This window comes from Carcharodon carcharias, chromosome 15 (genome assembly GCF_017639515.1).
Source record: "Carcharodon carcharias isolate sCarCar2 chromosome 15, sCarCar2.pri, whole genome shotgun sequence".
In the NCBI taxonomy this organism is placed as follows: domain Eukaryota; kingdom Metazoa; phylum Chordata; class Chondrichthyes; order Lamniformes; family Lamnidae; genus Carcharodon; species Carcharodon carcharias.
Genome location: NC_054481.1, coordinates 130,128,350 through 130,145,362, shown reverse-complemented (window position 1 = coordinate 130,145,362; position 17,013 = coordinate 130,128,350). Strand labels below are relative to the sequence as shown.

Below are 17,013 nucleotides of genomic sequence, written 5' to 3'. Positions count from 1 at the left end.
AAACTACAGGGTCTCATTTCTACAGGTAATAAATTGTTGTCAAAGACTTAACAGAAAAAGAAAAAAATTCTCTTTTTCTTAATCTAGTTTTTCTCTTTCTGACTCTAATTCAGCCCATTTCCTCTTTTCTCATTTCTCTGTTTTGTAATCCTTAAATCTCTAAGTACGAGATTCTTTCTTGTCCTTGCTGTGCTGTTATCAGTTTATGCCTCCAACAACTTGCAGCACAAAAAAATGATCAAACTTGAAGGGAAAAAGTGAACTCTACAAGTTGCCCCACTCCAGTGAAATCTGGGGCATTTTCTTAAACATTAATTTGATCTAGCCTGGTGGGTGAGCTCTGTAATTGAGGCACTTGATTTCTTGTTGAAGACGGGAGATTGGGAAATAATGCGAGAAACATCTCGGTATGAAGTGGGCTGGCCAAACCCCGCCCCCCCCACCTGCAATGCTATAATAAAATAAGATTGAACAGGGCGAGCATAAGCTAATCATTGTGAGAAGGCCAATGTGGAATAAAGGGATTGGAGTATTAACACGATCAAGGTATTTGAGGGTTGTGCCAAACTAGGAATAATCCTGATGGTGGAATAAACTAGACTTGGAGAACATTTTGTAAATGTGAATCAACATAAAGTAAGACTGGGTATTCTTCTGCTAATGTCGTTACTTACATTTGTTGGATTGTGAGTTTATTCAACACTTCCATACCAGTCTCCAGATTTAAAAATATACTGCTGATTATTTTAAGGTAGATTCTGATGAGTTTCATGCCCGGTTGTCTAGCCTAGGGCTTTTTAAATGGAATATAATCTGATAAATTTCATAACGTAGCAAAAAATGTATTTTGCAGCAGTTTATTCCTCAGCTGAGCACAGTATACTTCAATTTATAATTCTTGAGATTCCCTTCTTTATTGAATTAATGAGGGCAAGAATTGTACTTGTGTAAAATGGACAACTTTCATTGTTGAAATGTAGTATTGTGCAGATTAACTCATTAAAGGTAAGTCCATTTTGTAATAAAAACAGAAAATGCTGGAAAAACTCAGCAGGCCTGACAGCATCTGTGGAAAGAGAGTTAACGTTTTGGGTCTGTATGACCCATCTTCAAAGCTGAAGAGAAGTAGAAAAGTGATGAAATTTACACTGTTTAAGAGTTGGGGGGTGGGGGGGGGTACCTTCTGATCTTGACCCAGTTTTTTCGTGTTCTTGCTTTCAAAATTAAGTTTAAATGAAGGCTCTTTTACGTTTGACCATACTTTATTTAATGTATGTATTCCAAGTTTTTGGTGCAGAAAGTCACCTTTTTTCTGTGAGAAGACTGAAGTGAAGTAAGCTTGGATAGTCTGATTTTACACTTGACTTGGGGCAATCCAGAGAACTGCTCACAAATAACTAAATTGATCAATTTCACCCAAGTGGGAACTCAAAAAAATTCACAGTGCAGTTGGATTGTTGTGCTTTGGAATGAGGAAGAAGGCAAAGAAAGCACTCAGCATTGTAACTTGCTGTTAGAAAGCAGCGTTCCATTCCTTGACAGTGACAGACTTGCTTTAAGTACAAAGCTCATTAAAACATATGTTGCAGAATAGAGTCAGTTCTACTTTACAGTATCTCTAAGTGAAATGAATGAGAATCTATGTTCCAAAAGTAGAAAAATGTGTTTCTATTTGCACTGGTTTAACTTGAGTACAAAAAAATCAAAACCTTGTAGCTTCCTTTCATCTCTTTACATGTTAAATATATAGTAATTAAAGTGAAAATGTAATCATTTTGAACATTTCAGCTTTATGCTTCATATCAATTTCTTGATGTTAGGACTACCTTTAGCCAAAGTTACAGTCAGGTTAGTTTTCTTGAGAGCCCCAAATGTTGAATACATTCCAACAGGATCCAGAGTTCTGAGAGCTTTGCTCATTGGCCACTAATATGCAAGCCACGGTATACAATTTGACCAGGGTTCAAAGTCTTACGTTATACTGGTTTAAAAATGATGCAAAGCCCTTTTCAGAATAGTGGCTATTCTGCAGTGACTAGAGTTAACCTATTCCGAAGTCAAATATTCCACCTTTAGTTTAGAGAGTTTTTGGAGGGGAGTGATGCTTTACTTGCTGTGCTGTCATCAGTGGCACTCTGACTTCACAAGGTATGCTGGTATCTCCAGAATGGGACCTGCCAATGTTAATATTGCTGTTAAAAGCAAAAGATGTTCTGTTTTCTGGGTGCAGAGACATCATAGCTCTGCCCATCCATATAGAATTTAAGAACGACATTAGTTTGCGCAACCATTGGTGATTTTGGGCAGAACTAGCTCTTTTGAGGAAGAAATGACAGGGAATGAAGAAAATTGAAGAATTTTTAAACCAACCATAGAGTGCTTTAGTGTTTTGTCACACTGTAGTTTAATTATGAAAACAATTGTTGTACAACATTTCAGTGCTATTGTGCAAGAACATTTTATTGAGCAATACTTTTTTTCAATGTGCTGGAATGTTACTATCCAGCTTTTTAAATCATGTCTATTGGTCATGGCCTCAAAGTTTTGAAAATGCTTTTTTTGGATAATTATTGGTGAGCTATTGTATTTGTATATTCAAATAACCAGGACCTCTAATTCTGTGCCACCTCCAGATGAATGATATGGCATGAAAATGTAAATTCTGTGGCATTTTCATTAAAAGTTTGGGCTATCTGAATAAGTAAAAGCACACTGAAAGATCTCCCAGCCTTGAGCAGAAATGCTGAAACTGCATTGGTCAGTTATCATAGCATCTTGGATGACTGTGTTCACAACTCACTGCCCAGCCTCATCATGACTTTTCCACAAATCAAGTGGAGTAAAGCAGTGATGAGTTCTCTGATGCTCCATCTGGGTTCCACCAGGATCGCTCAGCGCTCCTGACCTCATTACAACCTTGGTTCAAACATGGATAAAAGAGCTGAACTCCAGAGGTGAGATGAGAGTGACTGCCCTTGACATCAAGGCAGCATTTTACTACGTATGGCATCAAGGAGCTCGAGCAAAACTGGAATCAGCGGGAATCGGGGGAGTCATACATAACACAAAGAAAGATGGTTGTGGTTGTTGGAGGTCAATCATCTCAGTTTCAGGACATCACTGCAGGACTTCCTCAGGGTAATGTCCTAGGCCCAACCATCTTCAGCTGCTTCATCAATGACCTTCCCTCCATCATAAGATCAGAAGAATGTTTGCTGATGATTGCACAATGCTTAGCGCCATTCTCAACTCCTCAGATACTGAAGCAGTCAGTGTCCAAATGCAGCAAGACCTGGACAATACCTAGGCTTGGGCTCACAAGTGGTAAATAACATTTGTGCCACACAAGTGTCAGGTAATGACTATCTCCAACAAGAGAGAATCTAACCATCATCCCTTGACATTCAGTGGCATTACCATTGCTGAATCCCCCACTATCAACATCCTGGGGGTTACCATTGACCAGAAACTGAACTGGACTAGCCATATGAACACTGGCTACAAGAGCAAGTGAGAGACTAGGAATCCACCAGTGCATAGCTTGTCTCCTGACTCTCTCCAAAGCCTGACCACCATCTACAAGGCACAAGTCAGGAGTGTGATGGAATACTCTGCACTTGCCTGGATGAGTGCAGCTTCAACAATAATAGAAGCTGGACACCATCCAAGACAAAGCAGCCTGTTTGATTGGCATCCCATCCACAAACATTCACTCCCTCCACCACCAGCATACAGTGGGAGCAATGTGTACCATCTGCAAGATGCACTGCAGGCACTCACCAAGGCTCCTAAGCACCTTCCAAACCCATGACTGCTGCCATCTAGAAGGACAAGGGCAGCAGACTCATGGAAACACAACCACCTGCAAGTTCTCCTCCAAGCCACACACCATCCTGACTTGGCAACATATTGCCGTTCCTTCATTGTCGCGGTGTTTAAATCCTGGCACTCCCTCTATAATAGCACAATGGATGTACCTACACCGCATGAGCATGTGGTTCAAAAGGCAGCTCACCACCACCTTCTCGAGGGCATTTAGGGATGGGCAGTAAATGCTGGCCTAGCCAGTAATGCCCACAATCCCATCAGTGAATTTTTTAAAAGTGCTCCTTTTTCCTCAAATGGTTATTCTCCATAAGGCACATACAGATCTCTCTCTTGGGCCCACTTCTACCTTTCACACAGCAGACATTGCCTCACAAAAAACTTCTTCTTTGTCCACATGGTTATCTTTGCATTCAGTGTTTCATTCTTGGCCCCTCCCTTCACCCTTCAATAATTTAACCCATAATCAAGGATTCTGGTTTCACATGCATGTTGGTGTCCAACCCTGCTGCTTCATTGACTCATTGAATCACAAAGTAAAGAAGGAGGCCATTTGCTGAATTGTGCCTGGAAAAGCTCTTTGGAAAAGCTATTCAATTCATTTCACCCTCACTGTACTTTCTGCATAGCCCTACAAAATTGTCATGTCACCAAATGCCTATCTGACATGCAGACTTCGTTGAGCCAAGCCTTTCTTGACTTGCCTCTTTGACTCAAATACTTGCGTACCTCTGGCTTCAACAGTTTTTTGGCCACCTGACAATTCTATGGACCCGTGAAATCTGAATTTGAGCAACACATTGAACTATGTCACCAAGAATCCCATGTCAGAAAATGAGGGATATACTGACCAAAATGAACAGAAGCAGCTGAGCCATTTTTCCGCATCAACCCAAATTTGAAAGGATGTATTTTGGACTTCACCTCAAGCCAAAAAATCCCCAGTAAGTAATTGGGATGTCAAATCGTACTCCAATAATTACACCATCAATACAATGTTCACCACACCTTGCTGATCTACTGGGTCAATTGGCCATTGCCATACCAATGAGTGTGTCAACATTTCATATCTCAGCATTGTGTAATAGAACCAGAGATGGAATCTATAAATCTGCTATGCTTGCCATTGCTATTGATGCAAGTCATTTTCAGATTGACTGTTAGAATTCCTGCTATGCATTGACACCATGGTTCAACCTTTGATCACAAAAAAGGGTGATGTCAGTCTTATTTTAAATGTAATGCAATCCCACATCTTACTTATAAAAAAGAAAGCATTTTCTGTTAAAGCTGATGAATATTGAATTGAAGATGATTAGATATTGAAAAGCCCAGAGTTAAAATGTTAACCAGTGATGTATTTTTGCAGATGGCAACTCCGTACAGATGTTGAGTAAACAGCAACATTCACAGTGTGTTGTCTTAAAAAGGGCCTTTGTTTATTCAGGATGACACCATGAATTCTTGTACACTGAAATGTCAGTTCCAGCAACAAAAGAAATTACAATTATATGGACATTGCTCTTTACTGAAACTTAGGGATCTTTGACATAAAAATTACAATAATTTTCTTATTTCAGAAAGTAATTTGCCAAGTTTAGAAATAAAAGATACAGAACAGCCTGTGGGTGAAAAAAATTGGGCTGCAAAGGCATTTGAACTTGAATCATAACTTGCATCCTCATTCAAATTTATCTTCCTCGAATTGGTAGCAATTTTGTTATGGTTACCACTGAAGTAAGAATTTTACCTCATAATATAGTGTTAAAACAGCGTTGATTGCAACCATAGGGAAGTCCGCAGTCCAACCATGCCATCGTTCTGGCTGATGAAAGCAAGCATGGGTGACATAAGGTGCAAATAGGTGGTGTTTATTTACTAGAACATATACATGGAATTGTGAAATGATGTACCGTAGAAGGTGGCCCTTCAGCCCATCATGCCTGTACTGTAAACATCAAAATTACATGGAATGTGTCAAAGCTGGCAGCCTCGGGGCCGAGTTCGTGCTGGATTACGGATCGGGCTATTCGGACTGGATCAGGTATGTGGAGTGTTGAGAGTGTGGTTTTCAAGTAAGGCTTACAAAGGCAGTTTAGAAACAAATACAGAATGCTGCAAGATAAGCCAGGAAATATTTTGGAGCTGCTTCAGATCTATCAGTGTTACTTTACCGGAAGCGTGGCAGTAGCTCTGTTTATGTAAATGGGGTTCCTGCTGCACTTCAGTGAAGTGTTGGTGGTAGAGTGGGAGCTGCTCCAAAGAGCTTCCCAGCCAGTTAGATCAAAGATGTCAATGAGGAGGGAAAGTCAGGTGATGGCAGCTTTAAAAAAAAATTTTGGGCATTGCTGGTTTTTGGATAGCTGGATTTGAGACACTATCTGTATTTTTAAACCATTCCAATATTTATACATGGCAATAAAAGTGGTCATTCTAAGTCTATTTAAGGAGAGTCTAGAATTTTCTTTAAATCTTTAGCAATATTTTAAGAAACTCATTGGTCAGTAACTCATTTTCCAATGACCTGATGGGTTAAAGACTTAATTTAAGAAAATAAGTTAACTGTGTACGTAGAATAAATTAATATTGGGAAAAAAAAAAGCACAAGGAGCATTTGTTTCTTTAAGCTCTCTCGTGCTTCTGCATCAGAATCTTCAATTCTTTCTGCTCCCAGAATTGACTCTGAAAATTTTAGTCAGCTTGATGGAATGAATTCCTAAATTTCATGAGCTTTCAGTGAATTCTATTTTGGTTATATATTAATCTTGTCTTGAATGTGGAACTTCCATTGGATCACATTAATTAGCTCAAGTAAAATAAGCGAAAACTGTAAAATGGAACCCAAAAGAGCATTATGGAGGGGTTATATCAGTAAATTTATTAATCTGTTACTGCTTAGCTGCAGTAAATAATCAAATAACATGGCTTGTATTGGTAGAGGGATGGACTGCTGCAAATGTGGTCAGATCCATCTAGCGAATTGTCACAATTCTGGTTAGCTAAAAATGATCATCGTGTCTTCGACAGGGTGGGTATGGGTAGCCAAAATTGTTGTTATCTGGAATTCAAGCTAACAGGAAACTTGACGAATTAAGACTTTCCTTTGGGGAAAACAGGAGATTTATGAAGCAATATCGTTCAAGTTTATGAAATAAATTGTCAAAATTAGAACCACTTTTTGATTAAATATTCCTGCTTCATGAATCTAATATCTTGATCAGATCAGTGTGTGACTAAATTAAATATTTAACATTCTTAAAAGGTTTATCATTTTACCCCATTAACTCCTGATCTCCTGTAGTTTCTCTTCACCTGTTCTCTCACCCCCCCCCCCCCAACCCCAATAAATGCCATACCCTTATAACCAGTTCTATCTCCCCCATGCCGCTGACTTGGATTGAGCCCAACTGCCCTCAACATCACCATTGTTTTCAATCCTGAGCTAAGCTCTCGATCTCAAAGGATTGTCTGCTGCCACCTCTAATATTTACTGCTACCTCAGCCCATCTGATGCTTAAGACCCTCACGGACTTTGCCACCTGCATGCTTTGCTGCCTAGCTTCTCATCTTCCACCCTCCTCAGCTCGTCCAAATTTCTGCTGCCAACTCCCACTTGCCATCACACCTGTGCTTGCTGTCCTACGTTAATCCTGATACTGAACATTTCAACTTTAAAATTATCATCCTGTATCCACCCCCTCACTATCTCTGTAATCTTGCCCAATGCAGCAACCACCTGCTACAAACTTTCTACTCCTCTTACCCTCTTTTGCACCCCCATCTCTACCCCACCATTGGGGGCTGTGCCTTCAACCACCTTAGCCCAATGGTTTGGAATTTTCTACCGAACTTCTCTGCTGTCCCCACACTCTTGTCCCCCTTCCTAATATCTCCTCATTTCCTACAATTACAAAAGTGATTACTCTTCAAAAATACTTGGCTATTAAACACTTTAGGACATCCTGAAAACATGAAAAGCACTATTTCTCCCTGTGGTACAGGTTCCATGTTTGTCCTCTACACTACTGTATGTCATTTTGGGGCTTTTTCTGGATTAATAGTTCAATGGTGTTCTTTTGGAGAAGCAAGGGATTCTCTTGGTACCCTGAACCAACATCACCAAACTGATCGATCATCTCCTTTTCTGTTCGGGACAATACTGTGTGTAGTTTGGCTGCTACATTGAGTGCAAAAAATGAGTAGATGTAATTTATGGGTTATGAAGTGCTTTGAGCCACCTTGAAGTATTAGGCAGAATATAAAAGGTTTTCTTCAGCATTATAATGCAACAGGGATACCTCTGAAGTATGGTTAAAGCTTTCCCTCATGTCTGAAGTTCTGCCTCACCATTTCATTACTATCCATACAACTTGATTTTACTTACGGAAAAAATGGTATTAAATGAATGCCACCTGCACTCATTGGGACTGCTCTGTTCAAATAAATTGGTATTGCACATTTGCCTGTTAAATATTTGCTATATATGCAGTTTATATTTACTACTCAGTGGAATTATTAATGCCATTTTAATTGTATCACATGGAAAATCTTTTGCGACCCTCTGTCCTAGTTTTGACTCATTGATCCTTGGTTCTTATTTTATGCCACTTGCTGAACACAACCTCACAATTTTTATTTATTTTTTGCTGTTTGACAAATTCAGATTTAGCAATAATTGATCACTTTCTTAATAGCCTCGCCAAATAACAACAATATTCTTTTTAAATTCAGTGATGTGCATTGTACTTCATACAGGCCTGAAATCTGTTTTGAGGTTAACGTTGGAGCCCTTTTCATAGAAAAGAAGCCTTTAAATGTCCCACTGTCTCTTTTTGAGTAGCATAAGCCTATATATTGAAAAAAGCTGAGAGGGTGCTTAAAATTGGAAATAAGATCAATGGCATGTTAAATGAGTAAACATTATCCTTAATTATTGTGGGAGTCTTTTAAGATTGCCTCTTAATGTCTGGTTCACGGACTTGGTCCTTGCAATCATACCTGTCCAATTTCTACAGAAAGCGATTCTTTCCGTAAAATCATGGCTCAAGGGAGATGTGTTAGAATATTAAAGGAGCACAAATTTGAACTGAGCAGTGGGTAGATCTCTCCCTATAGCGAAGAGAAATTTAGAATATTTAGGTCAGCTTCCTAACCCCTGACGTGGCATTTCTTAGATCCTCTTTATTTTATCCCATTGCTGTCTATCATACTCCAGTCTCTTCACAATCCAGTGCCTGGGAGGACTGACATTGAGAAAGATTGCTTAATTCTTTCTCTGTCATATTCTAATGAAATTGTCTCATCCAGTTGTTTACGAATTCCTTTTGAACTTGTGCAGTGTCTTTTAATTTGGTCTTGGAATGTGGGCAATGCTGGCAAGTCTCATTGTCTGTACTACTATAGGGGTTTCCTGCGCTGCCCCTATAATAGTGCTATTTGAGGATTTTGGTGATGCTATAACATCATTAAACAGCGCTGTGGCATTGTGTGACCCTTTCATGATGCTTGACTATCTTTTCCTTAAAAGAAATAAGTTTTGGCTCAAATGCACAATTTTGAATTAGTGACACAAGCATAACCTAAACCTTATCTGACTTGTACTTGTGAATACAGTATGCACAAACCACCTCTTTCAGGTACCATGCCCTCAGCGGGTGTTGGTGACCACGGACTTCTATTGGATTGGTTCATGATTGCTTGACAAAATATTGCAGTGTTTTGCCATTACCTTGTGTAGTATGGCTGACCAGGAAACTCTCCTCTTAATGCATGTCATCAGTTGTACTGGAAGGATTTATAGGTTGGTAATTAACCTGTTTGGTCACGTTATGAGCTCACCTTCCGTAGCGATCAAGTCCTGGAGTGGGACATGAACTTGAAGCTTCTGGCCCAGAGGTAGAGACGCTACCACTGTGCAAAAGACCTCCATGCACACAACCAGCAAGTATTTAAAATTTTCAAATTGTCCCCTTATCACCTTTAGGACAGGAATAACTAATGTTGGTTTACAAAACAAAGACAGACAGATCTACAGTTGCATAAGACCTTTCATGACCACAGGACATTCCAAAGTGTTTTACAACCATTTAAGTACTTTGAAATATAGTCACTGTTGAAATGGAGGTAACAAACACATTATATGCACAACAAGTTCCTGCAGCCAGTAATGAAATAATGACTAGGCAGTCCTTTTTTTTACTGAAGTTGGTTGAGAGCAAACTACCTTGCTCTTCAAAATGGTACCATAGAATCGGTTACACCCTCTGAGGGGGCAGGAAGGACCTCGTTCACGTCTTATCTGAAATGCGGCACTTCCAACTTTTGCAATAGTCTCTCGGTGCAGTGCTGAAGTGTTGGCCTGGATTTTTCCCTCAAGTCTCTGAAGTGGGACTTGAACCCACAACCAACTGACCTTATGGTTCCATGGGTACTGACTGGGGCAGATAGGAAAATTAAAATTACAATTTTAAATCAAAACTATTTCTTCCAGAAATGTTCAGTAATTCAGAGGAGTTTCTGTTCACTAATTATAGGACACAATACAGAAAATGCCCACTCAGCCTGTTGTCCCTGTTGTAGAGCTGTCTAGTCAGTTCATTCCCCTGCTTTTTCCCTACACTCCATAACTTTTTTCCCGAAGTGTTTATCCAATTCTGTTTTGAATGTTATGTGCCAGGAATGAAAATTTTCCACTTTTTGCCAGAATTTTGACTTTTTGATTATGGAATTCTGCCCATTGAAATGTTTTTTGGACCTCCCTCTTGCCATAGTCCTTTGCTTTGCTTCACATGGACATAATCCTGCAAGGACATAATCCAATCATGTTCTGGTGTTAGTATTTGCTTCATCCTGTATTAACGACTGAAATGTTGAAATGCTGAGGTCACTTTGATTTCATTCAAATGCATTGGTCCACAGACTTGACTAATTGCAGGTAAAGGGGAAAATGTGTCTACCCACTTGAAGTCTAATAGTTCCATCCATTTGAAGTGGCCTAGAAGCATTTACATTTCACTACAGATCATGAAAAATACTGTAATTTTCTGGCCCCTCACTGTGCAGTCACTATGCACAATGGTGTACATTATTTCTTATAAAAATTCAAAACCTTTTGTTTTTGCCCACACTCAACCATGTACCATTGAATCTGCTTCCTCCACCTGTTAGGACAGCACATTCCTGATCACAACTCACTTGTTTCTTTAAAAAAAAACCTCTGAATCTTTTGTAGATCACTGTAAACCTGTTTTATGGTTACCAGCCCTTCTCCCAAAGGAAAGAGTTTCTCCTTATTTACTCTTACCAAAACCCTTTATAAATTTGAATACCCTTATCAAATCTCCTCATAACCTTCTCTGTAGGGTATCTGTGTAGAATTATGATGACCTATTGTTGGCTTGGCTTAGTTGGTAGTATGTGTCTGAGTTTGAAATTACGACATTGAACTTCATAATTCTAGGTTGACAATCCAATGCAGTGCTGAGCATGTGCCAGTTAGGGGGAGGTACAGTCCTTTGGATAAGGCATTAAGCCAAGTCTTCAGCTGCTGGTTCAGGTGAATTTTCAAGGCTTCAAAGCATTATTTGAAGAAGAGCTGAGTTTTTTGGTGCTCTGGCCAACATTGAGTGCAACCAGCATCAGATAATCAGATTAACATGTAATTTGTCTAATTCCTCAAATATTCATAAGAGTGATTAGTTAACAATGGGTAACCAGTGGAAGTTGCAGCTTCCAGCAATTTTTTCCTCATTTGAGCTGCCATATTTGTTTTGAGTGGTGCTGCACCAGGTGATCAGTCAGCTGCTCTGCTGCCTCCAAGTTTTTCCAAGGAGCTGCATACAACTCTTAACGGCTGGACCTGCCACACCTGAGAGCTTAATAAAAGTGCTTTCTTCATCACAATCACTGTAGCACTGAAGACACTATGCCCTTGATCTCCAGTAATCCTGCCAAAAGCAGACTCAGGTAGTGCCTACAAATTAGAATAATTATGGAGCCTGGATGCATGTCTGGGAGTGGGAGTAATCAGCACTGCAGTGCCAGCTGATACTTGCTGACAGAAGTAATTGAATGCTGCTGGATACGTTGGAATGGAGTGTGCGCACAGAGAGGCAATCAGTGTCTTGCTCATTATTTGCCAATTAGCTATGGGGATCCTGCAATTGTGGTGGATCATTGAGCTTCTGCTGTAGCTTCATGGAATATAACCATCTTTATATGTTAATCTAAAATTGCAATTGTACGTGTGCTCTTTAAATTGTGTACCAATAGAATTGTTTTATGTATAAAAGATACTGTGCCTATAATATAGTTGTCAAAAACACCATAATTGAAGGTGGATTAGCTTCTATATCCTTTTACTCTTTGAAATGCATTGAAGTTCATTTTTATAGAGAGCTGAGAGTCAGCTCTGTGGTGTGACTTACTGGAGAACTTGCTAAGCTGACTGTTGGGTTGAAAACTACTGGTAGATGTAATGTGCAAATCAGGTTGCACTTAGATTTGGTAAAGCCAGTATTGTCTATGGATGTAGCTTTATCTACTTAGCACATAACACAACTCTCATCATTGTAACTATCTGGCTTTTCAGATTGATTCCTCCAAATGTACATATCCAGTGGCAAAAGTCAAAAGCTGTCTTAGCTTTTGGGCATAAACTTTGATTCAAAAATGGTTATTTTGTACTCACCATAAAAGCTCAAATTTACCATATCCTTGCTGGGAGCAGAAAAGTATAAGATGGTCCATTGACGGTCAGATGACAGCTGCCTTTCTATGGATCATAACGTAAAATTCTAGAACAGATTTTGGGGAATTATTAGTTGCCGTCAGCTTCTAAATTTGCAGTGGATATTTATTTATTGGTTCTGCTTTTGAAGAAAATACACTGAGCTATCAGGGTAAGATTTGCCAGAGCAATCACACAACCCCTCCTCCCTGATAGGTTTCACATAAAGAGGAATAGTAGCTGTGCCAGACTCATAGTCAGCAAAGTGGTTAGTATTACATCCTCTGGGTATTGCTACAATGGACGAGTCTGTAAGTGTGAACTCCTGTATCAGGCCTGTTGTGTCTTTAGCATTTAGCCCTCACCTTTCCAAGCAGCAGGAATGTGACCAGGATATGCATGTTTCAGTACTTTATTCATTCATGGGATGTGGGAGTCGCTGGCTAAGCCAACATTTATTGCCATCCTCAAATTGCCCTTGTTGAGAGGGCATTTAAGAGTCAACCATTGCCATGGGTCTGGGGTCACATGTAGGCCAGACCAGGTAAGTACAGCAAATCTCCTTCCTATAGGGCATTAGTGAACCAGTTGGGTTTTTATGGCAATCGACAATGGTTTCATGGCCATCATCAGACTTTTAATTCCATATTTTTATCAAATTCAAATTTCACCATCTGCCGTGATGGGATTCGAACCCAGGCCCCCAGAGAACTACCCTGTGTCTCTGGAATACTAGTGCAGTGACACTCTGCAGCAGAGCATTTATTACACAGCCTCAGAATTAAATAGCAGAAATTAAGAATGAATAGAATACTTTATTTACACAGCTCTTTATTGTGTCTAAATCCCTTTAAGTGCTTTATTCCACTAATTACTTTTCAATGACAGGTTAAATGCACAAAAGTTTGTCCTTCCATGGTAGCAAATAGAAGTATACTGTATGATTTTTTTCCAATCTTATTTCCCTGAACAACTGAAGGTAACATATTCAGGATAAGTTTCCAAAGGTCCCACTAGCTCTCATGTAGCCCATTCCAATTGCATTTTTAGGTGAACTTGGACTTTTATTGGTAGAATATTCGTCCATACTGCAACAGAGCAGGAATGCGTATGGTTCTAATTGACTGATTGCAGGTCTGGTGTACATCTGATGCAGCAGCAGCAGCTGGAGAAACAGGCCTGAGTCAGGCTTCAATTGACTGCCTGATCACTGCAGGTCAAATGAGTAATGCTGAATTCATGTAACCATGGATTCTGTGCGACTGAGAATCTGGACCCTGATCAGCCTCAGAATAGTTGCAATCAGAGGAAACTCAACACTTCTGTGGGTGAAGATGCCTCAATCAAATGGACTTTTAAACCTGATCCAGAAATTCCAGTGTAAAGTGGGCATGGGAACAGCTCATTTGTGCTTATAGTTCTGAAATCTTTGTGCTATATCATTTGAATATGCCAAGATTAAGCTGGTGGCTGAACAAAAATTGTGAAAACTCAAGGCGACATCTCCTTTGCAGTCTTGCTACCTAGCAGCTTGGGAGCTTGAGCTGCAGTTTGTGTACATTCCTCCTTCCTGTAGAATGAAGTTTGCTGAAGAGCATTTCTTTTATTATTCAGATAAGCAAAATTATTGTGGAAGACCACTTTTTTCCTAGTAACCGTTCTATGACACCAATTTATGCGTTAGAAGGGGTAAGGCAGGTGGCAGCAGAAATTTAGAGAAATTGTTCAGCTCCATAATTGTGAGACTTTGAATCCTTTCAAAATTGATGTAAGTTGCACAGAACTATGAAATGTAAAGATTGTAATTGTGCAACATGTATTTTTTAGTCTTTGAAGATTGGACGTGTTCCAGATGTAGTCAATTACTCATGGGGGAGGTGGTGACATAGTGGTGCTGCCACTGAACTGGCAATCCAGAGACTCGGGGTAATGCCCTGGGGACCCCAGTTCGAATCCCACCATGGCAGATGGTGGAATTTGAATTCAATAAAAACCTCGAATTAAAAGTTTGATTGTCGTAAAAACCCACTTGGAAATCTGACCCACTTGGAAATCTGGCCCACATGTGACTGCATGACCCACAGCAACATGGTTCACTCTCAATTTGGGAAAGGCAATAAATGCTGGCCCAGCCAGCGACACTCATCCCATGAATGAATATTAAAAAAATCTCCGGAATCTAGCATATGTAGCTATAGCTAGAGCATATGTAACTAAAAGAATTTGCATAACATCTACAGTATTTTATTGAAAAGAAAATCAATTTGATGGGCTAGCTTGTCTTCTCTCATTCCATGCTCACTATTCACACAAACTTTTGTGCAGTTAACCTGGCTATACAAGTCATTGCAAAGTAATTAATGGAATAAAGCACTTCAAGGGGCATAGGCACAATAAAGAGCTGTGTAAATAAAGTATTCTATTCATAATTTCTGCTGTTGTCATAACAAAAGTGAATTTGGACCCAATTTCAGCGAATGCACTTGTTTCTGTCACAGAACATTGTACAGTTGGCTTCTCCTGTTTCTAACTAGACCTTCCTGAAGCATGTCAATTTGGGCAACTGATGGATATATGAAGAACGGAGAATTACGTTTCTCTGGCTCTTTTCCACCTCCCCCATCCATAATCCTTTCAGAAGATAATGATCCATGACCTGCTGCAGTTCTATGGGTCTCTGCAGATCTCCTGTACCTCTTTGAATTGGCCATTTTCCTGCATGAAATTGAATTTTGTTAGACTGTTTTTTGGAAAGGATCATTGCGTCTAAAGACTGCTGTGGTCATTTGCAATTAAGGTTAGGGAGTTCACGTTGATTTTATACAAACTAAATGAAGGTATATGGATTTTTCAAATACTTATAGTCAAGCAATGGAAAAACTACTAAAGATATTGCTAAATAGATTTCGCTGAAGATAGAGTAGCTGCTCAGGCTGAGTTCACTTCTGCAGTTCACAAATAGAAACAGCGGCAGTAATTCTTGCCATGAAAGTATAATAATTTTCATATTTTTCTGGTTTATTGTAAAGTAGGTTTATGAGGGTAAGTATAGTTAGGTCTGACTGTGAGATCTAATTACATTTGGAGTCAAGTAGACTGTAGGCTTTGACTCATCAAAAAGAAGCTAGGTGCTTGACATGTTAATTAGTAAACATGGATGCTGGCTGAGCACGTAAGCTGTGAAGGGGATTTGCATTTTTAGATAAATGAAGGGAGGTTTGGATTTCAAAGGGATATCTGTTTACAATAGCTAGACAAGCAAGGCTAAGGGATATGTTTGTTTTTCCCAAGGGTTACTGGCAATATATAGTGACAACATGAAAGTTTTTGTTATGAGGGAGATACGGTTTCAAAGACATATGAAACAATAGAATTTACATATTACACCGTTGTGGTAGCACAGTCAAATTTCCTTCGTGGATTTGGTCTATATGGCACACATCATCTGCCGAATCATAACATTGGGGGCTTGTCCGGTATATTTGAAATTCCTCGATTGGTTTGTAATTGGTGAATTTTAAGGTTACAATTATGAGAAGCATTTTGAATTCAGGAGTTGGTGTGAGGGATTTTTAAAGTGGTGAGACTGCAAAAATGGCTGTATCCATGATTAAAACTTCTTTTGGAAGTAAAAGATAGAGCTGGGTTACAAAAAGCATCTAAGGGTAAGTTAAGAGTTAGTGGATAAGTTGCAGTTGAGGTTACCTGTAGGGGCAAAGAAAGCAGTTTAGTTGAAGTAATAGCACAGCATTTGAAGTTGGAAGTGATTGATACCTGACACTCGTGAGTCATAGCTGGAGGTAGTGAGACTTCAGTTACAAATGAAGAAGCTTGAATTTGAGCAAACAGTGGAAATGAAAAACTTGAACTAGAGGCAGCAGAAAAAGGGGAAAAGAATTTAAATGCTGAGGTTGGGAGTGTAGTACTGTAATGGATAGGTTGGAAGAAGCTGTTCTGGTACAGCTTTTTAACTCATTCCAATCACAGGCCATGACAGTTACTAGTAAGGCCAGTTTTTATTGCCCTTGATAAGATGGTGGTCAGCTGCCTTCTTCCACACAACTGAGTGGCTTGCTAGGCCATTTCAGAGGACTGTTAACAGTCAACCGCATTGTGTCTGGAGTTACATAAAGCCAGACTAGTTGACAACAGATTTTCTTCCCTAAAGGACATTAATGAACTGGATTGGTTTTTACAACAGTCGAGTAGTTTCATGGTCACCATCACTGATAACTAACTTCTTATTCCAGATTTATTTAAATAGTTGAATTTCTTTATCACCTGGGGAGTGAGTGTGTGCGTCTGTCACTGCTGTATTTGTAGCTATTTGTTTAAAGTAGTCAGGCAGCAGCACCATAATGGGTGGAAGGAGGAATGCTTATTTCAAGGCAGTTGACTTTAAGAGACAGAAGCACACTGTGGCAAAAACCTTTACAGTATGGATAGTTTGAAGGGACCGC

At 39.5% G+C, this 17,013-nt stretch overlaps 1 protein-coding gene across 4 annotated transcripts in view; it reads left to right on the top strand.

Annotated features, from left to right (window-relative positions):
* Positions 1–17,013, top strand: part of LOC121288047 (guanine nucleotide-binding protein G(I)/G(S)/G(T) subunit beta-1) — a 77,486-nt gene that overhangs the window by 19,136 nt on the left and 41,337 nt on the right. Inside the window, exon 1 of one of the 4 annotated variants that reach the window (XM_041206316.1) lies at positions 524–546. The exons of 2 other annotated variants lie outside the window; for them this stretch is intronic. The gene's annotated coding sequence lies outside the window, so the exon portion shown is untranslated. Of the gene's footprint in view, positions 1–523; positions 547–611; positions 637–17,013 lie in introns of those variants that run through there. One more of the 4 variants, XM_041206315.1, reaches the window with a different exon arrangement.